Source organism: Ranitomeya variabilis, chromosome 1 (assembly GCF_051348905.1).
Source record: "Ranitomeya variabilis isolate aRanVar5 chromosome 1, aRanVar5.hap1, whole genome shotgun sequence".
Taxonomy (NCBI): Eukaryota; Metazoa; Chordata; class Amphibia; order Anura; family Dendrobatidae; genus Ranitomeya; species Ranitomeya variabilis.
In genome coordinates this window covers 1,063,687,243-1,063,710,666 of record NC_135232.1, presented here as the reverse complement: position 1 = coordinate 1,063,710,666, position 23,424 = coordinate 1,063,687,243, and the positions used below count along the sequence as shown (strand labels likewise).

The 23,424-nt window shown below is 42.7% G+C and overlaps 1 protein-coding gene across 5 annotated transcripts in view; it reads right to left on the bottom strand.

The window, feature by feature from the left end:
* Positions 1–23,424, bottom strand: part of RBM47 (RNA binding motif protein 47) — a 172,202-nt gene that overhangs the window by 84,592 nt on the left and 64,186 nt on the right. For all 5 annotated transcript variants that reach the window (XM_077279879.1, XM_077279871.1, XM_077279872.1 and 2 more), the window contains one exon: positions 7,560–7,747. The gene's annotated coding sequence lies outside the window, so the exon portion shown is untranslated. The remainder of the gene's footprint in view (positions 1–7,559; positions 7,748–23,424) is intronic.

Genomic DNA, 23,424 nt, shown 5'->3' with positions numbered 1-23,424 from the left:
GTAGTAATCTTTGACCTTATAATGATTCAGCATAAAGTCTAATAAGTTAGTGTGTTGGACTGAAAATACAGTTATCTGAATGAAGCCATTTATGTCAGATGATCAGGTGTTTAACTAAAGAACCATGCATTTTAGACAGTTGTCCAATCTCACCCGACTCGCATATACAGGAGCTGAGTGCTACTATGTTCTCTTTGAGAGAACTACTGCCAGACATCTCTAGTGGTGGTTTATCTGTTGGAGAACAAAAAGGATCACCAGTCCAAAATCAGACACACGAGATCCTTATGTCCACAAAAAATTTTGGACTCTCCATGAATTTTGCTCCAGTTTTACAGAAGATTGAAAAGTGGGTTGGCAACGTGGGTCAAGAGATATCTGCTATGATTTAGGGACTGGGCATGAATGAGTCAATGCCAAACTTATTTTATCGTTGGTGTAAATCCATGCAAAGTTAGTGATTCAGAAAGGTAAAATGTATTTATACATTCCGTCTATGAAATACATTGTCAGTTTTAGGCTGTGTTGTGTGCGGAGATGAGGATTAAAGCTTTGGTGTAGGCTTTGTATATCAGGGTCTTGGCAATGCAAGTAGGTCTACTCTACTCTTCTGATCAATATTGATGATGGCCAATTGGGGAAATATCTTTGCCATGTTCCTGTATAGGAGCCTTGATGCTATACTATTGGAAATCTGTCAGCCATTATGACAGTGTCAGTGTTATAAGCTCTTGTGTCACTCGGGTATTTAATAAAACATGTTGTACTAGCTACGTGTCTTTCTTGGACTTTCTGCCTTTTCTGTTTTACTTTTTAACACGGTTGTCCCTCTCACCCTGTTACTTCAGAGAACAAGCCTGGTAATGGAATGCCCTTCAAACTCACGGTCGATTGCTTCTAGTAAATGTTTCACCAGACACCAAACAACCCCTGTGTTCCACCCTCAGTGCAAACATCATACGAAGAATGAAAAATAATATTCAGGAACAGTCACACAGAACCTTGAAGGTGGTGGTAAAGATTCAGTCTGGGAGAAAGCCCATGACATGTCCGGTGACACTAGAACAAATGCATTTTTATGGAAATAAGAATTTAACACGTGTGCAAAATTAGTAGTCATGACATACTATGGACTGTGCAAGGCAGGCAACAACGTAAGAATGAAGAGGTCGTCTAGTTTAGAAAAAACTATTTTCATTCACGTTGTTAGGGCTCATTCCGAAGTCAGTATTTTCAACGAATGAGAGAAACGGACCAAACGTCTGATCAGAAGAATCGATCCCAAGGTCAGTTTTTTTGACTGGAGAAAAAAAAATGTTTCTCCACCCTCTCCTCTGGCAGTCTGAAAATTGTATCGCACTCGCAGTCCGATTTTTTTTTTTTTTCATGGACCAATAGACTTGCATCGCCGATCTTGATTCCACCCTCAGGTCAAAATCAGAGATGTGCACAACCCCATAGAATATCATAGGCACGAATGCCATCCATAAACACCACAAATCACACTCATAGGAGAAAATAGGACGTGTGAACGAGCCTTTAGAGTATTTGAGGTCTATTCAGGATCCCCACCTTTTGGTCAGATCAGTGAGAAGTGAGAGTGTCCCCCTGCTCTGAAGGACCTGCCCTGAATGACGCAGAGAAGCCATTGATTTTAGTGAGCATTGTGCAGTGCCTAATGTAATGGGAATGTGCCGCTGACCTTAGTGACTGCCTGCAGCACTGCAGTCACCTTGGAAATAAATCAGCTGTAAATCCAGACTAGCTCTTTGTGGTTACCTACAAATCAATTTAAAAATGGGTTTTCTAAATAGCTGACCTGTTTAACCAGCTTTGGCTTAATAAAGTTTTTGTTGGGGGACATATAATTTTGGGCATTATATATTACCAAATATAATGACTCGTGCTTGACAGGATGGCAGACCACTAAATCCTAGGGGGATTGCCAAACCAAGGCAAGATTATAAGGATTATAAAGATGATGAATCTACAAAGAGGGCAGACCTATGCCACTTTAATTTGTAAGGTGCCAGTTATAACATCTCTTAGGGTATGTGCACACGCTGCGGATTCCATTGCGGAATTTTCCACAGCAGATTTGATAAATCCGCAGTGCAAAACCGCTGCGGTTTTTCCTGCGGATTTATTGCGGTTTCTATTGCGGTTTCCGCTGCGGGTTTACACCTGCAGATTTCTATTGGAGCAGGTGTAAACCTGCAGCGGAATCCGCACAAAGAATTGACATGCTGCGAAATATAAACCGCTTCGTTTCTGCGCATTTTTTTCCGCAGCATGTGCACTGCGGATTTCCCTTAGGTTTACACTGTACTGTAAACTCATGGGAAACCGCTGCGGACCTGCAGCTGCGGAAAAGCTGCAAAATCCACAGTGTGTGCACATACCCTTATTGTGCAGATGCAGACCACAGAGCGGCCCACACTGGATACACAATGGTAACAGGAGATTATTAGGGCCGATTTTGTTACAATTCAATAATCTAAGTCCCCAGATAACATTGTATGTAGCACAGACTTTTTTAACCCATTAACATAAGCGATTTTCTAAATGGATGCAAGAATGTAAAGGCTCCAACCCTATCTGATTTGCAGATTAGTCACTACTAGTTTCAATTTTGGCAAACGGCACCTAGCTCGTGTGGCCATCGGTCATGCAGACTACTGCACGGAGCTGCACATGGACACACTACCACAATTTAGGACCAATTAGTACATTAAGGTACCTTCACACTAAACGATATCGCTAGCGATCCGTGACGTTGCAGCGTCCTGGATAGCGATATCGATGAGTTTGACAGGCAGCAGCGATCTGGATCCTGCTGTGATATCGTTGGTCGTTGCTGAAAGTCCAGAACTTTATTTGGTCGTCAGATCGGCGTGTATCGTCGTGTTTGACAGCAAAAGCAACGATGCCAGCAATGTTTTGCAATGGTAACCAGGGTAAATATCGGGTTACTAAGCGCAGGGCCGCGCTTAGTAACCCGATATTTACCCTGGTTACCATTGTAAAAGTAAAAAAAACAAACAGTAGATACTCACCCTCTGATGTCCGTCACACGTCCCTCGCCGTCTGCTTCCCGCACTGACTGTGAGTGCCGGCCGTAAAGTAAAAGCAGAGCACAGTGGTGACGTCACCGCTGTGCCCTGCTACTGCTGGCGCTTACACAGTGCAGAGAACCACAGCGCCGGGGGACGCGAATGTAAGTATGTACTGTTTGTTTTTTTTACGTTTACGCTGGTAACCAGGGTAAACATCGGGTTACTAAGCGCGGCCCTGCGCTTAGCAACCCGATGTTTACCCTGGTTACCCGGGGACTTCGGCATCATTGGTCGCTGGAGAGCGGTCTGTGTGACAGCTCTCCAGCGATCAAACAGCGACGCTGCAGCGATCGGCATCGTTGTCGATATCGCTGCAGCGTCGCTTAGTGTGAAGGTACCTTTAGTCAGAATGTAGCTCAAGGCCCCCCAGCCAAACGATCGTTGGGATAATTGTTTGACCAGCAACCATCTTGGCTGTCTCTCCCATGCACAGGAGCGCTCACTCTGCTGAGCTCTATAAAACCAGGTTCACACTGCGTTAACAGCAGCCCGTTCAACACATGCGTTAACGGGCTGCTGTTAACGCAAGTGCCGGTGTGTCTGCGCGCTAGCAGTGGCTGTCCCGGAAACGCTGCAGCACGCGTCCCAAGGTGCATCACTCAATGACGGCACATCGCTAGCGATGCGTCCCACATAGGAATTAATGGCGGCGTTAACGGACTGCGTTACACCGCGTTATGCCATGATGTAACGTAGTCCGTCTAACGGGCGCCAGCAACGCAGTGTGAACCTGGCTTAATAGAGCCACTGCCAGCCATCTCTGGCAGAGGCTTATCACAGGGGATTAAAAGGGATTAGCAGTCCAACATCGGATATGCCAGATCCTTGACTCCCAACAATCATTTGTCAAGGACCCCAATTTGCTTTGACCATTGGCTGAACCTGCCGACACTGACTGGTGCGGCCAGCCAGCAGTCTAATGTGTATGGTGACATAACTCAGGAATTCCTCTTTTGCATCATATTTACAGATTTTGTAGTGGGACATTAAAAATAATACTTAAAATGTACTTAAGGAAAAATAAAAACAAAATACCTTATAAAAGCCTAAGATATATCAGCGACTTGTCAGAAAATGCTATTGAGAGGAATAATTGAGCTCAGTGAACCCTATACTGGGGGCTACACTGGTTTATAAAGCTATGAACCTAGGGAATCTCTGGGAATTTTCCCCTATGACTTCTCCTTTCAGATGGATTTCCTCTTTTACCATCAGCCATAAATGAAATTATTAATTACCTGGCTCAATTTCCTGAATTATAATCACTGTATGCATGCAATCTCTCATTTAAAAAAGAGGAAAACAGCCATATAAGTAGTGGTAATGAATTGTAAACAATATGGCTTTTCTTGGTTAGCCTACATGTTAAGGCTAGAGTAGTCTGAACAATATTTCCTTAGACATCTACTACAGGAGATACATATGCACACACATACATACACAGTAATGATGGGTTGTTCTCCACCGGTACAAATAGCCGGCTCCCGGATGTGAACGATGGGAGTGAGAGACACTAAATTCTCTGAATGGCTCTCATGGGGGTGTAAAATTTTAGTGTTCAGTGGACGTAACCCCGCCCACCCAAACCAAACTGTCCACTCAAATTTAATTTGATAAGTGGGCGGAGTTTCAGCCATGGGTGGGCGTGGTTTCAGACGCATTAACGTCATCTTAAATAGGTGTTCACCTATTGTGAACACATTTAATTTTGATCCATTTAGATCCAAAACAGCCGGCTCTTTTTGGTGAGTGCAGCCAGGAGAGCCAGATGACCAAAAAGAGCTGCCCTTCACTACACAGTAGAATTCGATACAGTTGGCCTAGCTTAGGGGGAAAACAAAACAAAACACTACATGTTTTCAAAGTAATACTAATGTATTTAATTACCTTTCAACTTTAGACATTTAAATGGAATCCGTCTGCAGGATATCAGCCCCCCCCAAACTATTTATGTGCACATGTATCTTTTTCAAAGACAAGTCCAGCAATACCTTTCCTTGGCCAGTCCTCTCCTCTATTATTGAGAAATCAGTGTATTAATTGATCTACAAAGGCTGAAGAGTCTGTCACTCCAGCTCTATTTCCTGCTTCCTCCTGCTTGACTGATGACTCTCTTGGCAGAAGCCACACAGGAGGCGGCGCACTGGGCATGGAATAGAGCTGGAGTGATGGAGGGTTCAGTTCTTAAGTCTCATTTACATATCAATTAAAATGCTGCTTTTTCAGGAACAGAAAGGCCATGTAAAGGTATTCTTGGATTAAGATTTCGGGGCATTTACACTGCAAGATAATCGTGAAGGCTCGCCGTTAAGAATGCTCAGTTCATGATTATCCTTCCATGTACACAGACTTTATGCAGCACAAAAGATAATTGTTCTCGGTGGCAGTACCTGAAACTATGGCAGCCTATGAACACAGATCTAGCATAGATCGCTCATTGCACATCATTTGCAATGGTCTGGATTCAAACAACGCAGATTGGTAAAAGTTAACTGGTTGGCAGTCATATTGTGCCGCCGCCAGTCGGTCAGTCTAAACACATTCTGCCATGCACACAAATTGTTTGGAGCATGAAATCCTGCTGACAGATTCCCTTCAACCCCTTCACAAACTTGGAAGTATAGGTACGTCTAAGGTAGTGGCCCCTGCCTTTGTTGCGGGCTCAGATGGGGAGCCTGCATCTTTCTCCGCACATGACAGCCAATCTGATATGAAGCCATGTGTAGCACGGGTGATCACATGATCGCAGCTTCAAGTCTCCTAAGGGGACTATTGAAGCCAGTAAAAAAAAAAAAAAGTTTCAAAACCTCCCGACAAAAGTTCAAATCACCCCCCTTTTGCTCCATTGAAAATAAAACAATGAAAAATACACATTTAGTATTACTGCATTCAGAAATGTCCAGTCTATCAAAGTATAAATCAGACTGGAAAACGGCATAACGAGAAAAAAATTTGAAAAGCCAGAATTACGGTTTATGGCAATATTGCAATAAAAACATTGTATTTACTGCAATAAAAATGTCAGATCGCGGCGCAAAAAGTAAGCCATCTCTGAGCCCCAGATCACGAAAAATGGGTTTCATAAAATGCCTACAGAAGCGAATTTGTTTTTCTTACAAATTTGTTTCTATTTTATCACAAATAAGAAATGAACCTATACATGTTTGGTATCTGTGTACTCATACTGTCCTGGGAAATCTATTGATAGGCCGGTTTTAGCATTTAGTGAAAATGGTGAATAAAAAAACCTAAAAAATAATTACGGAATTGCCATTTTTTTGCAATTTCATTGCACTTGGAATTTTTTTCTCCCCATTTTCCATTACGCTATATGGCAAAATCAATAGTGCCATTCAAAATTATAACTCGCCCCGCCAAAATCAAGCCCTCATACTGCCATATTGATGAAAAATAAAAAGCTATGGCTCTGGAAAGAAGAGGGATGGGGGACAAGGGAAAATCATATGGCAGAGAAGGGGTTAATGCATCGATCAAAAAGTAATTCTAATCCTTTAGAATAAGAATTGTTATCCTGTTCTGCAAGCGACAACGCCGCAAAATCAGTTGTTGTAAATTCTTCTCCTTGCAATGATTTTTTTAACTTTTGAAAAATATGGGACCAAAATAAAAGAATGGGGCGGATGAGCGACAGTTTCAAAAAAGCCGCTTTCATAGAGTTTTTTTTTCTTTTCACGGCTTTATGAGACTTGTGGACGGGCGCATCATCCTTCAAATACAAGACTCTGTTGGAAAGTTGCTGCTGAAGTTCCAATCCGCACCTGACAGGGTTAACTTTTCTTGATTAGAATTTCAAAAATGACAGCGCCTTTCCTTCTGAAATGCAGCACGTGCCCTGGTCAAAGCGAACACTTGTTTCCATAGCGATGGGATTTATTTTTGTCTGCTAGAAATATTCAAGGCCGACCCCTCATCAATACCTCCTCGGAGAGGAATTTTCAGAAAGAGATTAGTCACTTTGACCTTTGGTACTATTGTAAGTTGATAAAGAAAAGGTGTGCCTGGCAAGAAAGAAAACTAAAAGACCGGCTGATGAAGAAATGTCACATTTTACGGTAGAATGACAAGTCGGGGAAGTTTATACAACTAAATGAGGACTCCCCACAACTAGTTAAGTAGCACGAAGAGGTGGCAACACCTCTCCAAGTTCTTCGCTAAATCTATCGAAAGTTCAGGACACACATTCCAGGAAGAAATGAACAAAATGTAACTGTGATTACCAAAGCAGCAGCATCTAAAGGTTAAACCTCTCTACTTCACTGCGAGACACATATTGGTTAATCCACTAAAGACCCAACGCATTCATAGGGAGGGTAAATTGTTAATCCCTCACTCTGGGGGGCCAGTTCATGAGTAATAAAAGGAAGCAAAGTTCAGGGGTCCAATGTGCCAAATTATAGAAATATTTCTGCATGGTCGGCATACCTGTTAGCTGGCGGAGGACGGGAGAGGGCTGCAGTGGGAACGATTTTCTCAAGTCTACTGAGTTTCAGTGCTCAAACAGCTCAAGGGCATCAGAGGACTCCGCTGTTTACTTATTACTGGTTGAGGAGGTGCCGTTACCACTCCGCTCTACCTGACCGACCTTTGTACTGACTGTTCATCTGTGATACCTGGAAAATAAAACAAAGAGTCGTTACAATACAGTCACACTCACACAAGTAGTCATGCTTGTCGTATGTGTGACATGAAACAGAATTACTTGCCAATAGTGATGAGCGACTGTGTATCCGAGCATGCTCGGGTGCTAACCAAGTGACTTCGGCATGATCGAAAAATATGTTTGAGTCCCCGCGGCTGCATGTCTCACGGCTGTACGACAGCAACAACACATGCAGGAATTGCCTAACAAACAGGCTGTTCAACAGCCGCGAGACATACAGCCACGGGGGACTCGAACATCATTTTTCGATCATCCCGAATTCACTCAGCACACGAGCGAGATCGGATAACACCTTATCCCGGCAATTTCACTCATGACTTTCTAATAATCCCACTATGGGCCTTAATTTATCACATATACATAATACAAGGTGCACATTGAAGGTTAGTGCCGTATAGCCAAAAATCAAAAGTATTTCGTCAGTAAATTTGCCGTGATAGAGATGGGTCGATGTTTGCATCTCCTTCCACTTTCTCTACATCACTGTGACGTAACCTTCTCACTCTGATAGCAAAGAATGAAAAATCTGTACATGGGTCTGTAAAACTTCTCACCAACCAGTAGCAAGCAAGGTGATCAAACTGAGTTGGAACCCATTATGTCCAAGTGCCCCACGCCAGCTACTGTATATGCTATTTTTTTACGCTATGCATGTCTTCTAAATTGGCAAAATTAGAGAATAAAGGCCTTGGGAGCACAATATTGTTCAATCTGTATGCCTGATTGCAGAGGCATAGCTAGACTTTCATTCCTGTATCGAAATTCCCTGGGAAGAGCAAAATAGCTGGTTGCCCTCCACAGACACCCTGGCTGTCACCTCCACCCTTCCAAGAAAATGGCAACATTCTAATGCAATAGTGAATACAAAAAGCACAAAATAGTCAAGGGAATGCATAAAAATAAATTGACACATTGGGATTTTTTTTTTATTAAAAGCATGTATTTTGGGGTTAAAAGCATTTCTTGCAATATATTTTAATAAGAAAAACAACTGAATTTCTACAGCCTCTATGTATCACAGTATATACACTGGTCATAAAAATTCAGGGAACACTTAAACAAAACAATGTAACTCCAAGTCAAAACACACTTCTGTGAAATCAACCTGTTCGGTTATGAAGCAACACTGATAGTGAATCGATTTCTCCTGCTGTTATGCAAATGGTACACAAAACAGGTAGAAAGGATTGGTAATTAGCAACCTCTGTAACTGAGTTGTACTGTAGATGGTGACCACAGACCATTTCTCTGTGCTCATCCTTTTTGTCCATTTTACATTTTGTCATTGCTCTCATACCTACAGTAGCATGAGGCAGTGTCTACAACTCACAGAAGTTGCTAAAGAAGTCTCAGCTCATCCAGGATGGCACATCAATGCGAGCTGTGGCAAAAAGACTAGCTGTGTCTGTCAGCACAATGTCTAGAGCATGGAGCATATACCAGGAGACAGGCCAGTACATCAGGAGATGTGGAAGAGGCTGTAGGAGGGCAACAACCCAGCAGCAGGACCGATACCTCCTCTTTTGTGCAAGGAGAAGCAGTGCCGGAGCCCTGCAAAATGACCTCCGGCAGGCCACTAACATCCATGTATCTGCTCAAACTGTCAGAAACAGATGTCATGAGGGTGGTATGAGGGCCAGACATCCACAAGTGGGTGTTGAGCTTACAGCCCAAGGCTGATTGGCATTTGCCAGAGAACACCAAGATTGTCAGATTTGGCATTGGCGCACTGTGCTCTTCATGGATGAGAGCAGGTTCACACTGAGCACATGCGACAGTTTGGACACTGTGGAGAACGTTCTGCTGCCTGCAACATCCTCCAGCATGGCTGGTTTGGCAGTGGGTCAGTAATGGTGTGGGGATTGGGGAGGCATTTCTTTGGAGGGCCGCACAGCCCTCCATCTGCTAGCCAGAGGTACCCTGAATGCCATTAGGTACTGGGATGAGATCCTCAGGCCCATTGTGAGACCATATGCAGGTGCACTGGACCCCGAATTCCTTCTGATGCACGACAATGCTAGGCCTCATGTGACTGAAGTGTGGCAGCAGTTCCTGCATGATGAGGGCAATGATGCAATATACTGGCCTGCCCATTCCTAAGACATGAATCTAATTGTGCACATCTGGGACATCATGTCTCGTTCCATCCAACAACGCCACAGACTGTCCAGGAGTTGTCTGATTCTTTGATCCAGGTCTAGGTGGAGATCCCTCAGGAGAACATCTGCAGCCTCATCAGGAGCACGCCCAGGCATTGTAGGGAGATCATACAGGCACGTGGAGGCCACACACACTACTGACCATCCTTTTGTCTTGAGACATTTCCACTGAAGTTGGATCAGCCTGTAATTTGAATTTCCACTTTGATTTCGAGTATCATTCTAAATCCAGACCTCCGTGGGATATTCATTTTGGTTTATATTGATCATTTTTATGCTTTACTGTTCTCAATGCATTCCACTATGTAATGAATAAATAGTTGCAATTGGAATATTTCATTCAGTGATATCTAGGATGTTGTGTTTTAGTGTTCCCTATATATTTTTTCAGCAGTGTAGTTGGATATAGAATGAGTTAACCGTGAATCAGTTAGTGAGCTCATCTGATGGCAGGGTTTGTAACCTTATCTCTTCACTCCTGAATTATTGTCTGTGTTGATTAAAGAAGCACTTGCATGATTTTTTTTTATTCATTAAATGTGTGTAGGGGTATGTAACATAGTGTAGTGTCAGTGTAGTAATATACTCACCTACCACTGCTCTCTCCGGGATCCAGCGCCTCTGTTCTGCTCCTCTTCTCAGCGATATCCCCTCTGTTCAGGCTCTCAATTTCAGCATGTGTGAGCTGGAAGTCTTTTTACAATATAAGTCTATAGAGCCTTGTCCTGACGCACCATGGATTTACAGTGTAAGAGCCACTTCCTGGTCACACAGAATGCAGTGTGACCCAGAGAGGCTGAAGAGTGGTGACATCACTGAGAAGAGGAGCAGAATGCCACTTTCTCCAGGATCCAGCGGTAGTAGGAGAGTATATTTTTACTCTCACACGACCATTACATGCACATATACACACATTTAATGAAAAAAAAAAAAGTTAATGGGAGGACTTCTTTAAAGACTATCACTGTCATTGTTCTGGAGTTGGAAGGATGCACTGAAACCATCACCTGTGCACATAAATGGTAAAGTCTCCTGCTTTTTAAAGGAAATCTGTTAAGAGATTTATTCTATTCAATCTGTAAGCAGCATAATATAGGGCAAGTGAGCCTGATTTCAGTGATGTGTCATTACTCAGATGTGTTTTGCTGTTTCAGTACAATCAGTGTTTTATCAGAAGGAGATTATCACTACAGGACTAGCTGTCTGATGCCTCCTAGTCAACTGCTGTTTGTAACCCCCCCATACCACTGATTGGCAGCTGTGTACAATCAGTGGTAGGGGCGGAGTTATACATGGCTCAGCATTCAGGAAACTGGTAAATCTGCAAGAATGAAAACAGTGATTGAATAAAAATGACAGCAAGCAGCCCAGTAAGCGACACACCGCTGGAATCAGGGTCTCTGCCCCTACATCATGCTGCTCTCCAATTACATAACAAAAACCTTCTGACAGATTCCCTTTAATAAGTTTGCTACCTATCAGTGTAATTCTGCCTGAGGGGATAATGAGAAGGTTGCAGAGAAGCGATTACCGCAGCGCAGAAATGTCAGCCCTCTTTGGCTCAGTGGTCAGCAGAAGAAAAAAAAGAAAAAGAAAAGAGGGCTAGTGATAACTCATCTTTAAATACGGCATTGTAAAGTAAATATATTAATCTGCACATACCCCTCCTGAGCATCTCCGATGTTTTCTAAAAAGCAGAAAACATGTCTATGTCCTTGAAAATGACATTAGAGGGCATGGTGTCGCCCAGATAGCAGATCTCTGGGTTTTGCTGATGATGCCATTGTCTCTAGTTGTTTATTTAATGTTAGGAAATATTAATGGTAATATATTTCATTGTCACATTGTGTGCCGCTATGAAGAACTCATGGATATGAGTCAGCTAAGGCCAGTTGGGTTTTTGGTAAAAAATAGCTCTTAGATAGTAAGTGTGCTGATTCTTCACTTTATTTTCCTGGCATTTATCAGTAAAGGGTCGTGTGGTTTCCTTTTGTTTATTACATTTTGTGAAGAATGAGGAACAACAATTGTGATATTTCCACAATGATATTAAAGCCCCTATAGATTTAAAGCAATTCATAAATAGTTAACTTTTTGGGATTCCCAGATCACCCCCCCCCCCTTGGCCATAACACATTATATACACATGTAACCCATTGTTCTGTGGTTCCTACAGAGTAATGCAAATACCCACTGTACTTATGGCTTTTTCTAGTCCTCTCTTCCTCTGGGTTTTTGGGTGTGCCAACAGTCATTTATTCTCCCATGAGATACTGATGTTAAAGGGAACCTGTCACCCCCAAAGTCGAAGGTGAGCTAAGCCCACCAGCATCAGGGGCTTATCTACAGCATTCTGGAATGCTGTAGATAAGCCCCTGATGTAACCTGAAAGATGAGAAAAAGAGGTTAGATTATACTCACCCAGGGGCGGTCCGGTCCGGGTCCTCCCATCTTCTTACGATGACGTCCTCTTCTTGTATTCACGCTGTGGCTCTGGCGCAGGCGTACTGATTTGCCCTGTTGAGGGCAGAGCAAAGTACTGCAGTGCGCAGGTGCCGAGAAAGGTCAGAGAGGCCTATAGCCTGCGCACTGCAGTACTTTGCTCTGTCCTCAACAGGGCAAATAAGTATGCCTGTGCCGAAGCCGCAGCGTGAAGAGGACGTCATCGTAAGAAGATGGGAGGCCCTGGACCGCGACGCCCATCGTACCAGGACCGCCTCTGGGTGAGTAAAATCTAACCTCTTTTTCTCATCTTTTAGGATACATCGGGGGCTTATCTACAGCATTACAGAATGCTGTGGATAATCCCCTGATGCTGGTGGGCTTAGCTCACCTTCGATTTTGGGGGCGACAGGTTCCCTTTAAGGCTGCATTCACACGTGGTGTACTTCGTCAGTATTTGTAAGCCAAAACCAGGAGTGGGTAACCCCATTTATATAAAAAAAAAAAAAAAAAAAAAAGGGTTCTGATACTCTAATATTGATGGTCTGTCTTTAGACTAGGTCATCACTGGCAGACCGGTGAGGGTACAACACCTGCCACTACTGCTGATCAGCTGACGGAAAGGCTTAAGACCACCATCACTGGAATATCTCGTACAGGTAGAGTGCCCCCTTCTTGGGGTATGTGCATGCTTTTTTATTTTTAAAGCGGTCAAAAAAACACTTTTCTAGTAGAAACCATTTCAGAAAAAGCCTCTGAGGAGGAAAGTTATTTAGATTGTGAGCCCCGATGGGGACAACGATGTTAATGTATGTAAAGCACTGCAGAATATGATGGTGCTATATAAGCAAAGCATAATAAATAATTGTTTTACACCAATATTAGTCTTTAGTACCTGCACCAAAAGTTAAAAATTACTAAAAAAAGAAAGGGGTTATAGCTAACTAGACACGTCATTTCAGTCTTTTAAAAAAATAAAATAAAACAATGCATGAAACTAAAACGTTTATTGTCGCAACCATTTTTGACATGTATAAAGAAGTCACAATTTGTGCAAAAATTCTACAACATTTGATATCGGTCTCATGCACTTTTCTTATATTGGGAAGTATACCAATCAACATGCCTTCAAAGTCGGGATTTGCCCCAAATTAATCATTAACCCCTTAATGACCAGAGGTATTTTTGGTTTTGCATTTTCATTTTTTGCTCCCCCTTTTTTCCCAGAGCCATAACTTTTTTATTTTTTGGTCAAAATGGCCATGTGTGGCCACTGTTTTTTGCGGTACAAGTTGTACTTTTTAAAGACACCATTGGTTTTACCATGTCGTGTACTCGAAAACGGTGAAATTGCAAAATAAAAAGTGCAATCCCAGAGTTTTTTTGTTTTGTTTTTTTTACCATGTTCACTACATGCTTAAACTGACCTACCATTATGATTCTCCAGGTCATTATGAGTTCATAGACACCAAACATGTATAAGTTCTTTTTTATTTAAGTGGTGAAAAAAAAATCCAATGTGTGTCACGAAAAAAAAAATTGCGTCATTTTCCAAGACTCGTAGCGTGTCCATTTTTCGTGATCTTGGGTTGGATAAGGTCTTAATTTTTGTCCGCCGAGCTGACGTTTTAAATTATATCATATTCGTGCCGATACGATCTATTGATAGCCCGTTATTGCATTTTAATGCAATGTTGTGGCGGCCCCAAAAAATGTAATTCTGGCTTTTTTACTTTTTGTTACGCCGTTTAGCAATCGGGTTAATTTTTCATTTATATTGATAGATCGGTCGATTCTGAACGCAGCAATACCAAATATGTGTATGCTAGATTTTTTTAATTGTTTTATTTTGAATGGGCTGAAAGGGGGGTGATTTGAATTTTTATATTTTAAAATTTTTTAAATATTTGTAAAAACATTTTTTACTTTTGGCATGCTTCAATAGACGCTGCAGTTGTCCGATCGGCTCTGCTACATATAGGCGATGATCAGATCACCTGTATTTAGCAGAAATGCTCACTTGCTATGACAACTATAGAGGTCTGCTGGAGAACTCTGGTTGTCATGTCAACCCATCAGTGACCCGCGATCACGTGACGGGGTTGCCGCTGGGCGGGTTTTCCGGTGCGCTTCCCAGAAGCACAAGTTAAATGCCGCTGTCAGAGATTGACAACGGTATTTAACGGGTTAACAGCCATAGGTGGATCGCGATTCCACACTCGGCTGTTAGAGGCACATGTCAGCTGTTCAAAACAGCTGACTTGTGCTGGGAAAGATGTGGGCTCAGCGCCGGAGCTCACATGAAAGGGAGGGAGTCTGACGTGGACGAATTATTACGTCCAACGTCGGAAAGGGGTTAAAACTAATGTGCAAATGGATCAATGAAACTATTGGTCAGTGTTCTGTCTGAGAAAAAGAGCAAAGAACTATCAGTATAATGGACGTCATTACAGATCCCTATAAGCACCATTATACTTTGCGATTCTGATAAGAAGTTAGTCGCGGAGTTAATCTGACATTCTCTTCTGGCAAGATCAAGGTTGTATGACGTCAAGGCAAGGACTTTTACCAGGTACTTAAACAAGACAAGATTTTTACCCAGAGGGCCAAATTCATTACAGAGAATAGAAGGTTGTAATTGCCTTACAATAGTAAAAGAACTATTGTAACTTCCAAAACAAAATTTACATAAGAAAATCTTTAGAACATGATCATTCATTTAAGCTAGATGAAGTATTCTTCTCCACAGGGTACACTGGTGCTACATAAACAGGCTGAAGAGCAGCGAAGCCGCCTCTTAAAGAAGCAGTCAGTTCTTCCAAATTACTGCTAAAGTCGTTATATGGAAGGTCTCCAGAAGTGATGATAATATCTACAGGCAAACTATCAAGCTACAGGCAAATGGCAACAGGCTTTCTGGTTACAAAGTATGCTTTCTCGGAAACCGGCCATAAGGAAACGGTAATTCGGACGGATTCTCGTGAGCTTCTCTTTGGATAATTGACAGGTCTTTCCCTTTAAAAAAAATAAATGGAGAAGGCGGCACTCCAAAGCTTCTATGAAAATAAGTCTATTTGTAATCTAATTTGAGACTTGATTTATATCCCAGCCTTTTTTCTAGCACCTAGGATAGTGACCAAAGCACATAAATAGCATGTAGTGACATCACAAGGGCAAGTCGTTACCTGTGACATCATCAGTCTGCACCCACAGGGCATAATACATACAATAATAAAACACAAGTACTGTATATAGAGACATCGACTCCATGCTTTCAGAGTGTTTTGCTATTGCTTGTGTTAGGCACTATATGGGCGCTGACTGATCTACTATATAATTGTCTAAGGGTCACTTCCGTCTTTCTGTCTGTCCTTCTGTCTGTCTTTCTATATCACGGATATTCATTGATCGCGGCCTCTGTCTGTCATGGAATCCAAGTCGCTGATTGGTCTCGCCAGCTGCCTGTCATGGCTGCCGCGACCAATCAGCGACGGCCACAGTCCAATTAGTCCCTCCCTACTCCCCTGCAGTCAGTGCCCGGTGCCCGCTCCATACTCCCCTGCAGTCAGTGCCCGGCGCCCACTCCATACTGCCCGCAGTCACGGCTCACGCAGGGTTAATGCCAGCGGTAATGGACCGCGTTATGCCGCGGGTAACTCACTCCGTTACCGCCGCTATTAACCCTGTGTAACCAAGTTTTTACTATTGTTTGGTACTGAGGCTCTGTCTGGAGTGTTCCCTTTTCTGCTTCATTTGTAACTTTGACTGGCGATTAAACTGGACAGCAACCCATCACAAAGCATGCATCTGGTATCCCCATACTGAGCATAGTGTGCTGCTCATACTCCATTTACATAAGAATTTCCTTTGCATATAGGGAGGGAAATTATTTTTATTAATATTCTCCAATTAGAAATGTAGTATAGTTCTTCTGATTAGATGTGTAGTTTATCCCACGTGCAGGGCATTGCAGTGGCATAGGTATTTGTAGTTATGACCAATAACAACTAACCATCACTATATCAGTAGCCATGCAAATTGCCTCTTCTGAGAAAAAGAGGACTTAACTCTATAGCGCCACCTGTTGGAAGTAGCGATCCTACAAGTCACAATCAACCCTTTAACGAGTCGTGCAATATGACTTAGGATAAAAGCCAAATCAGTATCTCAATTCGCAGACACGGTGTTTCGGGCTGTTGGCCCTCGTCAGTGCGAAGCATGAGAACTGATTTGGCTAGGTGAGAGGCTCTGGACTGGGGTCTAAGGGGTATCGTTTCTCCTTATGGAGAGTGACATACCAGCTGGCTTGTCAAGGTAAGGAGGCTTATTCGCCGTATATCAGTAGCCGTAACTATAGAAGATCCTCCACCGACACCATCTACTGACTTGTCATAAGTAGAGATGAGCGAACATAGTCGGCTCCCTCCTTATTCGGCCACCTATAGCGCTTACCGAAGAAGCTGCATTGGGAACCTGGATACCTGGAGCGCTCCCAATTATCAGCTGTTCCGAGCCGCAGCTGCATGTGTCGCGGCTGTGTGACAGTCACAACACACATTCTCCATGAATGCGTTGTGACTGTCACACAGACATGACATATGCAGCTGCGGCTCGGAACAGCTGATAATTGGGAGCGCTCCAGGTATCCGGGTTCCCAATGCAGCTTCTTCGGTAAGGACTATAGAAGGCCGAATAAGGATGGAGCCTACGATGTTCGCTCATCTCTAGTCATGAGATGGAAGTTTTTGAACATAAATGTAATAATGATCAAAGTATGAAAGTGTGAAGGTAGCTAGAGCACCTGGACAGCCACTTTTTATATTGCCTATTAGAGTAGACGAAGCAGAAGACCCCCTTCTTATTAGAAAGTCACTAAAGATGAGCAGATATAGTTCTCATGGAATCAGCCAGTACATATATTACATGGACAGTCATGTAATGCTTCCACAGCGAACACAGAGTATCCCTAGGCGTTTCCGACCAACATTGGAGAAGCCAATCTCCAGACTGCTTTATTTTCAAGAAGATATCGAGACACGGTTTCTTTAAAAGGGCTGTGTGTGAATTAGAAGAAAATCTCCAGTAATTTCATTAATCAGTTGATACATCAAAGGGAGATTACAGTAAAGATGCTTGGCTTCTGGTATGCTAAAGGTGAACACTTTTTCCATGAACGTATTTCTGAGTGCATCAATAAATAATCAATGATTAAATGTAAAGCCCTGAAGATTGAGAATTTCCTTTTCTACCTTCCACATCATAATACTTCCTTTCCTGTGGTTTCACAAATCATTGTTGTCACATGAATTTCAATCTCCTACCAGAGGACAGACCAAGAAGTTTTTGTCCAACGAGAGCCGATCAGCGATATAACAATCTGGTGCTCGTTTGAAGGCATCTCACAAAAGTGAATACAGACTTACGAGGATAGACTTGACAATGGAAGTCAATAGGAGAATAGCTATGGGCAAATCAACAATGAAGTCACTGGACAAGGTCTTCAAATAGAGGAACATTTCACTGATGACAGATACAGCTCGTACATAGTTTGATCTTTTCTTTGATAACTAATACAAATGCAAAACCTGGATGATAAAGGGAAAAAACCAAAAAAAGGCAGACAAATCGACACCTTCGAAATGTGGTGCTGGAGAAGGATGCTATCAATACCAGGGATGACAAGAAGAACTAAAATCAATTTTGGAACAAATCAAGTCAGACGTGTCACTCGAAGAAAGGATCACCAAGCTATGAATTGCCTTCTTTGAACACATCATTTGAAGAGAGTAATCAGTGGAGAAGGACATCATGGTCAGAAGAAGAGAAGGAACAAGGTGAAGAGAAAGACCAAAATCATGATTGTATCAAGCAATCGGGTTAAAAGCAGAGAAGACACTGGTGGCCCCATCTAGGCTTTTAGACGATCGATTTTCCTATGGATCATTAATCCATCAAATCGTCATGGCTCAAGATCAAGCAGAGGGCCGTTAAAAAAAAAATGAATAAATAAAAAATGTTTCATATAGTATGTCTATAGTCAGCAGCTCATCGCCTATATAACAGATGTGCTGCCAACAGTGATAAAATTAGACTCACATAGCTGATCAATAACATTGTTTACATGGGCCAATGACTGGAAACAAGATACCTCAAACGCTCAATTATTGGCTGTGTGAAAGAGTCTTTTGGCCTTCAGTTTCATTGTCTTTTGTTCACCATTTTGGATATTTTGTTCCGGGTGTAAATATTGTACACGGTCTTTTTTAATAAACTTTTTTTTATATTACAAAATCCAGGGAATTATTTAAGCTTAAAACTTTCCAGAGCGGGAAATATATGGAAAAAATTTGGTTTTATAACGTGGTCTAACAGAATGGCAACCCAGTAGTCAGCACCATTTCTAATCTTAACTATACGGGGATCATGTTACAGATTGTGCAGCAAGAAGGCACTTATATGTCAGGTTCTACCATGAGGTAAAATGCTGTGTTGGTGGCTGGGTAAGGCTATGTGCACACGTTCAGGAATTCTTGCAGAAAATTCCTGAGAAAAACCTGAAATTTTCTGCAAGAAATCTGCATGCGTTTTTTGGCGCGTTTTTGGTGTGTTTTTTTCCGGACACTTCCCAATGCATTTTATAGTGGGAAATCCGCAAACAAACCGCAAAATTAATGAACATGCTGCGTTTTTTACCACAATGCATTTTTTTGTGGTTTTATAGCGTTTTTATCAGGAAAAAACAGTAAAAAAAACGCGAAAAATCAGCAACGTGTGCACACAGCCTAACACTGATGCTTGTTTTCTTTGTCACCTCCTGCCAACCACGAACAACAGAGAGGGGGAGGTTATCCTCTTTATCTGACAGTTGCAGGCCCATCACCTCTTCCTCCTCCATTTGCTCCTTGGATCTTGCACCTTCGATAACAGTTTGTCTGTTATAACCAGCCCCCCTTGAACACAGTAATCCACCCTCCATTGGCACCCGCCTGTGTGATGACAGACTTGAACTTAAGAGACAATGTTATCCCTTCTGCAACCTCCTCTGCTTCCTCCTCTTCTTCTGGGACCACCATCTCCTCCCGCAGGCTATTCAAAGTCTGTTCCAGCATATAGATGACTGGAATAGTGATGCTGATTACGTCGTTGTCAGCGCTACCCATCTTAGTAGTCATTTTGAAACTGTGCAGAAGGGTGCCCACTCCGTAAACGTGATATGCGCCACATCCATGCGACGTTGGCCCAGGCTATACGACATGACATACTGCGTCAGGGCTCGTTGCTGCTGCCACAGTCGCTGCAGCATGTACAGAGAGGAATTCCGCCGTGTCAGCACATCACATATCAACCTGTTAATTGGCATGGACAAAGACCTCTGTATCAATGCAAGTCGATGACCTGAGGGCTGCGAATTGCGGAAAGGAGCACACAGCTTCCGTGCTTTCTGTAGCAACTCACCCAACTGTGGCCAACAGATTTGAGATGGTGGAGTCAACCTCTTAGCTTTGTCATGCATAGAAGGAAACAATCTTTTACGTGACCACAACTGCGGTACCATGGGCTGGCTGCAGTGCTGATAGAGGGTGGAGTACGGTGAACTGGACAAAGTGCTGGACTGTGAGAGAGGTGCAGGCGGAGATGTTATGGTGGATTGAGAAAGTTGTGTGCTCGTTCTCTGAGATTGGTCAAAAACAGCAGGCATGTCTGCTTCCGTTACAACTGGCAGTGGGCTCTCAGTCAGCGTGACTGGAGCGGGTAAAGAACTAGAGGTTCTGCAGTCAAAGACCTGTGTCTCAATAGTTGGCATGGTATCGGATGAGGAGGAAAAAGCAGTAGATGCGATTGATGGGGTGGCTGATGGTTGTTGAGGTCTGCATTTTAGCGCAGGGGGATTTCCATGTTGATTGCGCATGTAAAGGTTCATACGTGTAGTAGTCAAATTATTGCACTTTTTACCTCTACTCAATTTTTTTTGCAAAGTTGGCAGATTACTTGAGTTGACTCATCATATGCAGTGTCAAAAAAGGCCCAGGATAGGCAACCCTTGGCACCCCTGTGAGCTGCAGACCCACGGATGCTGCTGGTCACAGCCACAGTTGTGGCTGAGGATGCATTGCTCGTCATGGCTGCATCACTACATGTCTGTGATGTATGGCGCAACGTAACCTCCTCATCTTCCTCCTCAGATGACCTACTCAGCTGTGTGCCTCTATGTCCACGCCAACTGGAATCTAACACTTCATCATCATCCTCTGTGTTATCACATTCCTCGCCCTTGGAGTCACCTTCCTCTTCCTTCTCTGACCGCACAGTACAGTCCATGTGAGCTTCAGATATCTGAGTCTCATCAGGATCACCTACCCCCTGGGGTTAACATCTGAGGACGAAGTTCAGGATGATGCTCGGACCCTACTTTGTCCCGCCCCGGATCCAAGCTAAAAAAAATTTTGGGCATAAAGGGCAGATTTCCTCCTCTTGACTATGTGAATCTTGAGCACACTTCTGATGACCATGGCATATAATGTGACTCACTCATCTGTGGTTCTGTACAGTCAGTTTTATGGTTGGAGAGTTGGGATGCGGGGGGGGGGGGAAGCAAGAGTAATTTGGGTGCCTTCTCTGTGGACTGTACTGGGTGTGATGTTGAGGTGGAGGAAGAGAAGGAGAGGCCACTTAAAGCTGTGCTTACCATCCACTCGAGCACATGCTCTTTCTGGGCCTCATCAACAGGGCGTACCGCTGCGCGGCTGCCAAAGAAAGGTAGTGGAGCAGCCCATCCAGAAACAGAAGTTGTCACTTGTCTTTGCATTGGACGTAATGTTGTTGCTTCACTAGTGCTTTCACAAAATTACCACCTACCCCACCTTGAACATCAAGCCTAATTCCCCATCCACCATGGCCTCACTTTTTCCAAGTCATGTTGCTCAGATAGTGTGGTAGGAGCTCAGTATTAGCATCAATAAATTAGATTTTTAACTGCAACAGCTCTGCAAATAGCTGACTTACAGCAGCAGTAGATTACAAGGTTAAATATGGGATGCTGAATCGCGTTAGTCACAGAAGAATTGTTTGAGTGTGGATGAGGCCTGTAGGACAAAGAATATATGCTACAAACAATTTGAAAGTCACATGTTGTCCCTTCCTGTATGATGTTAGGAACACAAGAATTTTCGTGTGGCCTCTGGAACAGGCCTCTATAACACACTATATGCTACAAACTATTTTAAAGTCAAGCCCCCTACTGTATGACGTTTAGCAACAGAAAAAATGTTTTGGCTATATGAGCGAGATCTGCAGACAACTTAATTTCTACCCAACAAAATGACAAAGTTTCACATTTAGCTAGTGGAAAAAAAAAAAAGATTTAGAAAGCTATACTCATGCATGGAGCACAATAGAAGCTGTGCACAACAAAAAAAAAATGCTGGAAGGTAAATTTAACAGCCACACTGGCAACTAGCTAGCTACACTATCTGACTGATATACCACCGCCTAGCTAACTGGCTAAAATCTTGCTGCTAACAGTGCCAGCATCAGGAGCAGCCTCTCTGCGCTGTTATAGTGTCAAAATGGGGCTAAAACAACATGTCCACTTTTTATATGGAGAGGGACATGTGATTACAACAGCCAGTGACAAAAGCCATTAAGTCAGGACATTGTGGGTGTTTCCTGCGCCCTGATTGGCTAGCCACAATGTGCACACAAAGTTAGGAAAAAAATTTTTTACAAGTTCACATGAATGCCGCGCCTCTGAGCTCTGCAAACCCCCTCCCCTCAAACACATGTCAAATGCACATGATACACCACCATTATTGTTCCTAAAGTACAGAAAATACTTTTTTGGCAACGCAAATATTTTCCCCCACTTTTTACCGAATTTTTACGATTTTATAAAATTTTGCTTGTGTTTCCGATCATGAATCCGAATGTGCCATATTCGTGCCGAATTTATGTTTGGTGATCGATTTCCGAACAAATTCGCTCATCACTAGTCTCTAGCTCCTTCCTCCTCATAGAATCTTATCAGAACTAACTCATCCATCTCAATAATAGGAAAATCTTCGCAATACAGATTTTAATCATGAATGAAGACATTTTTTCTGACAAGATACATTACAAACTTATTTAACGTGCACTATTGATTTATCAAATCTAAATTAAATTGATGATGACTAATTTGAGTTTCAATTGTAGACTTATTCAGGGGTTCAACAAGTAACTATAGGATCCCACAGTGGGCCCCTACTCCATTGTGGCTACTTTCGGCAGCATGAAGGTGGGCTCCTGTTGGTTATAGGGTCCCAGACTAACATTGACACACAGACCATAGAGGACTTTTTAGTTTAGGATTATTCTCTAAGGTTCCTGCTATTCTGCCATCCTGCTTTCTGGGGCTAAAAACGGTCTTCAGAATAGAAGCAGAATGTGCCATAATATGGTTAAGTGAGATTTTTGAAGTCTTATTGCATGTGACTGTATTAAATTCTTCCCCAAACAAACCATTGTTTGCAAATGCATAAAGTAGTAAGAGGATTACAGATCACAGCTTGCACAACCTGTTAGCTCCTACTGAGATCATATGGAAAATTAAAAGGTTCAGTTCATAATTCATGGCCACGTTGGGGTGCCAGGTTGTTGGGGTAACAGGACTAATCTACTATTGTAGCAACACATCAGCGTAAGGGCTCATTCAGACATCAGCGATTTTTCTCAATTTGATTTTTATCAGTATTTTTTATCAGTGTTTCATCAGATTTTCTCTAATTGAGATAAAAAAAAGCCCTAACCTGATGGAGGAGTGTCGAGCTTCTACTATCAAATAGTGCATGATGGTATTCAACTTCCGTCCGATTTTTTTTTTTCATGGACCCATAGACTTGCATTGGCGAGTTTGATCTGATTTTATTTGAAGCTCAGATAGGTCTCCTTCATTTTGTGTGGATTTCTCAGTCCGCAAAAATGTATGGACATGTGAAGAGCTCCATATACTATAGTAGGTTCTAGTTCTGAAGAACACGGATCGGATAAA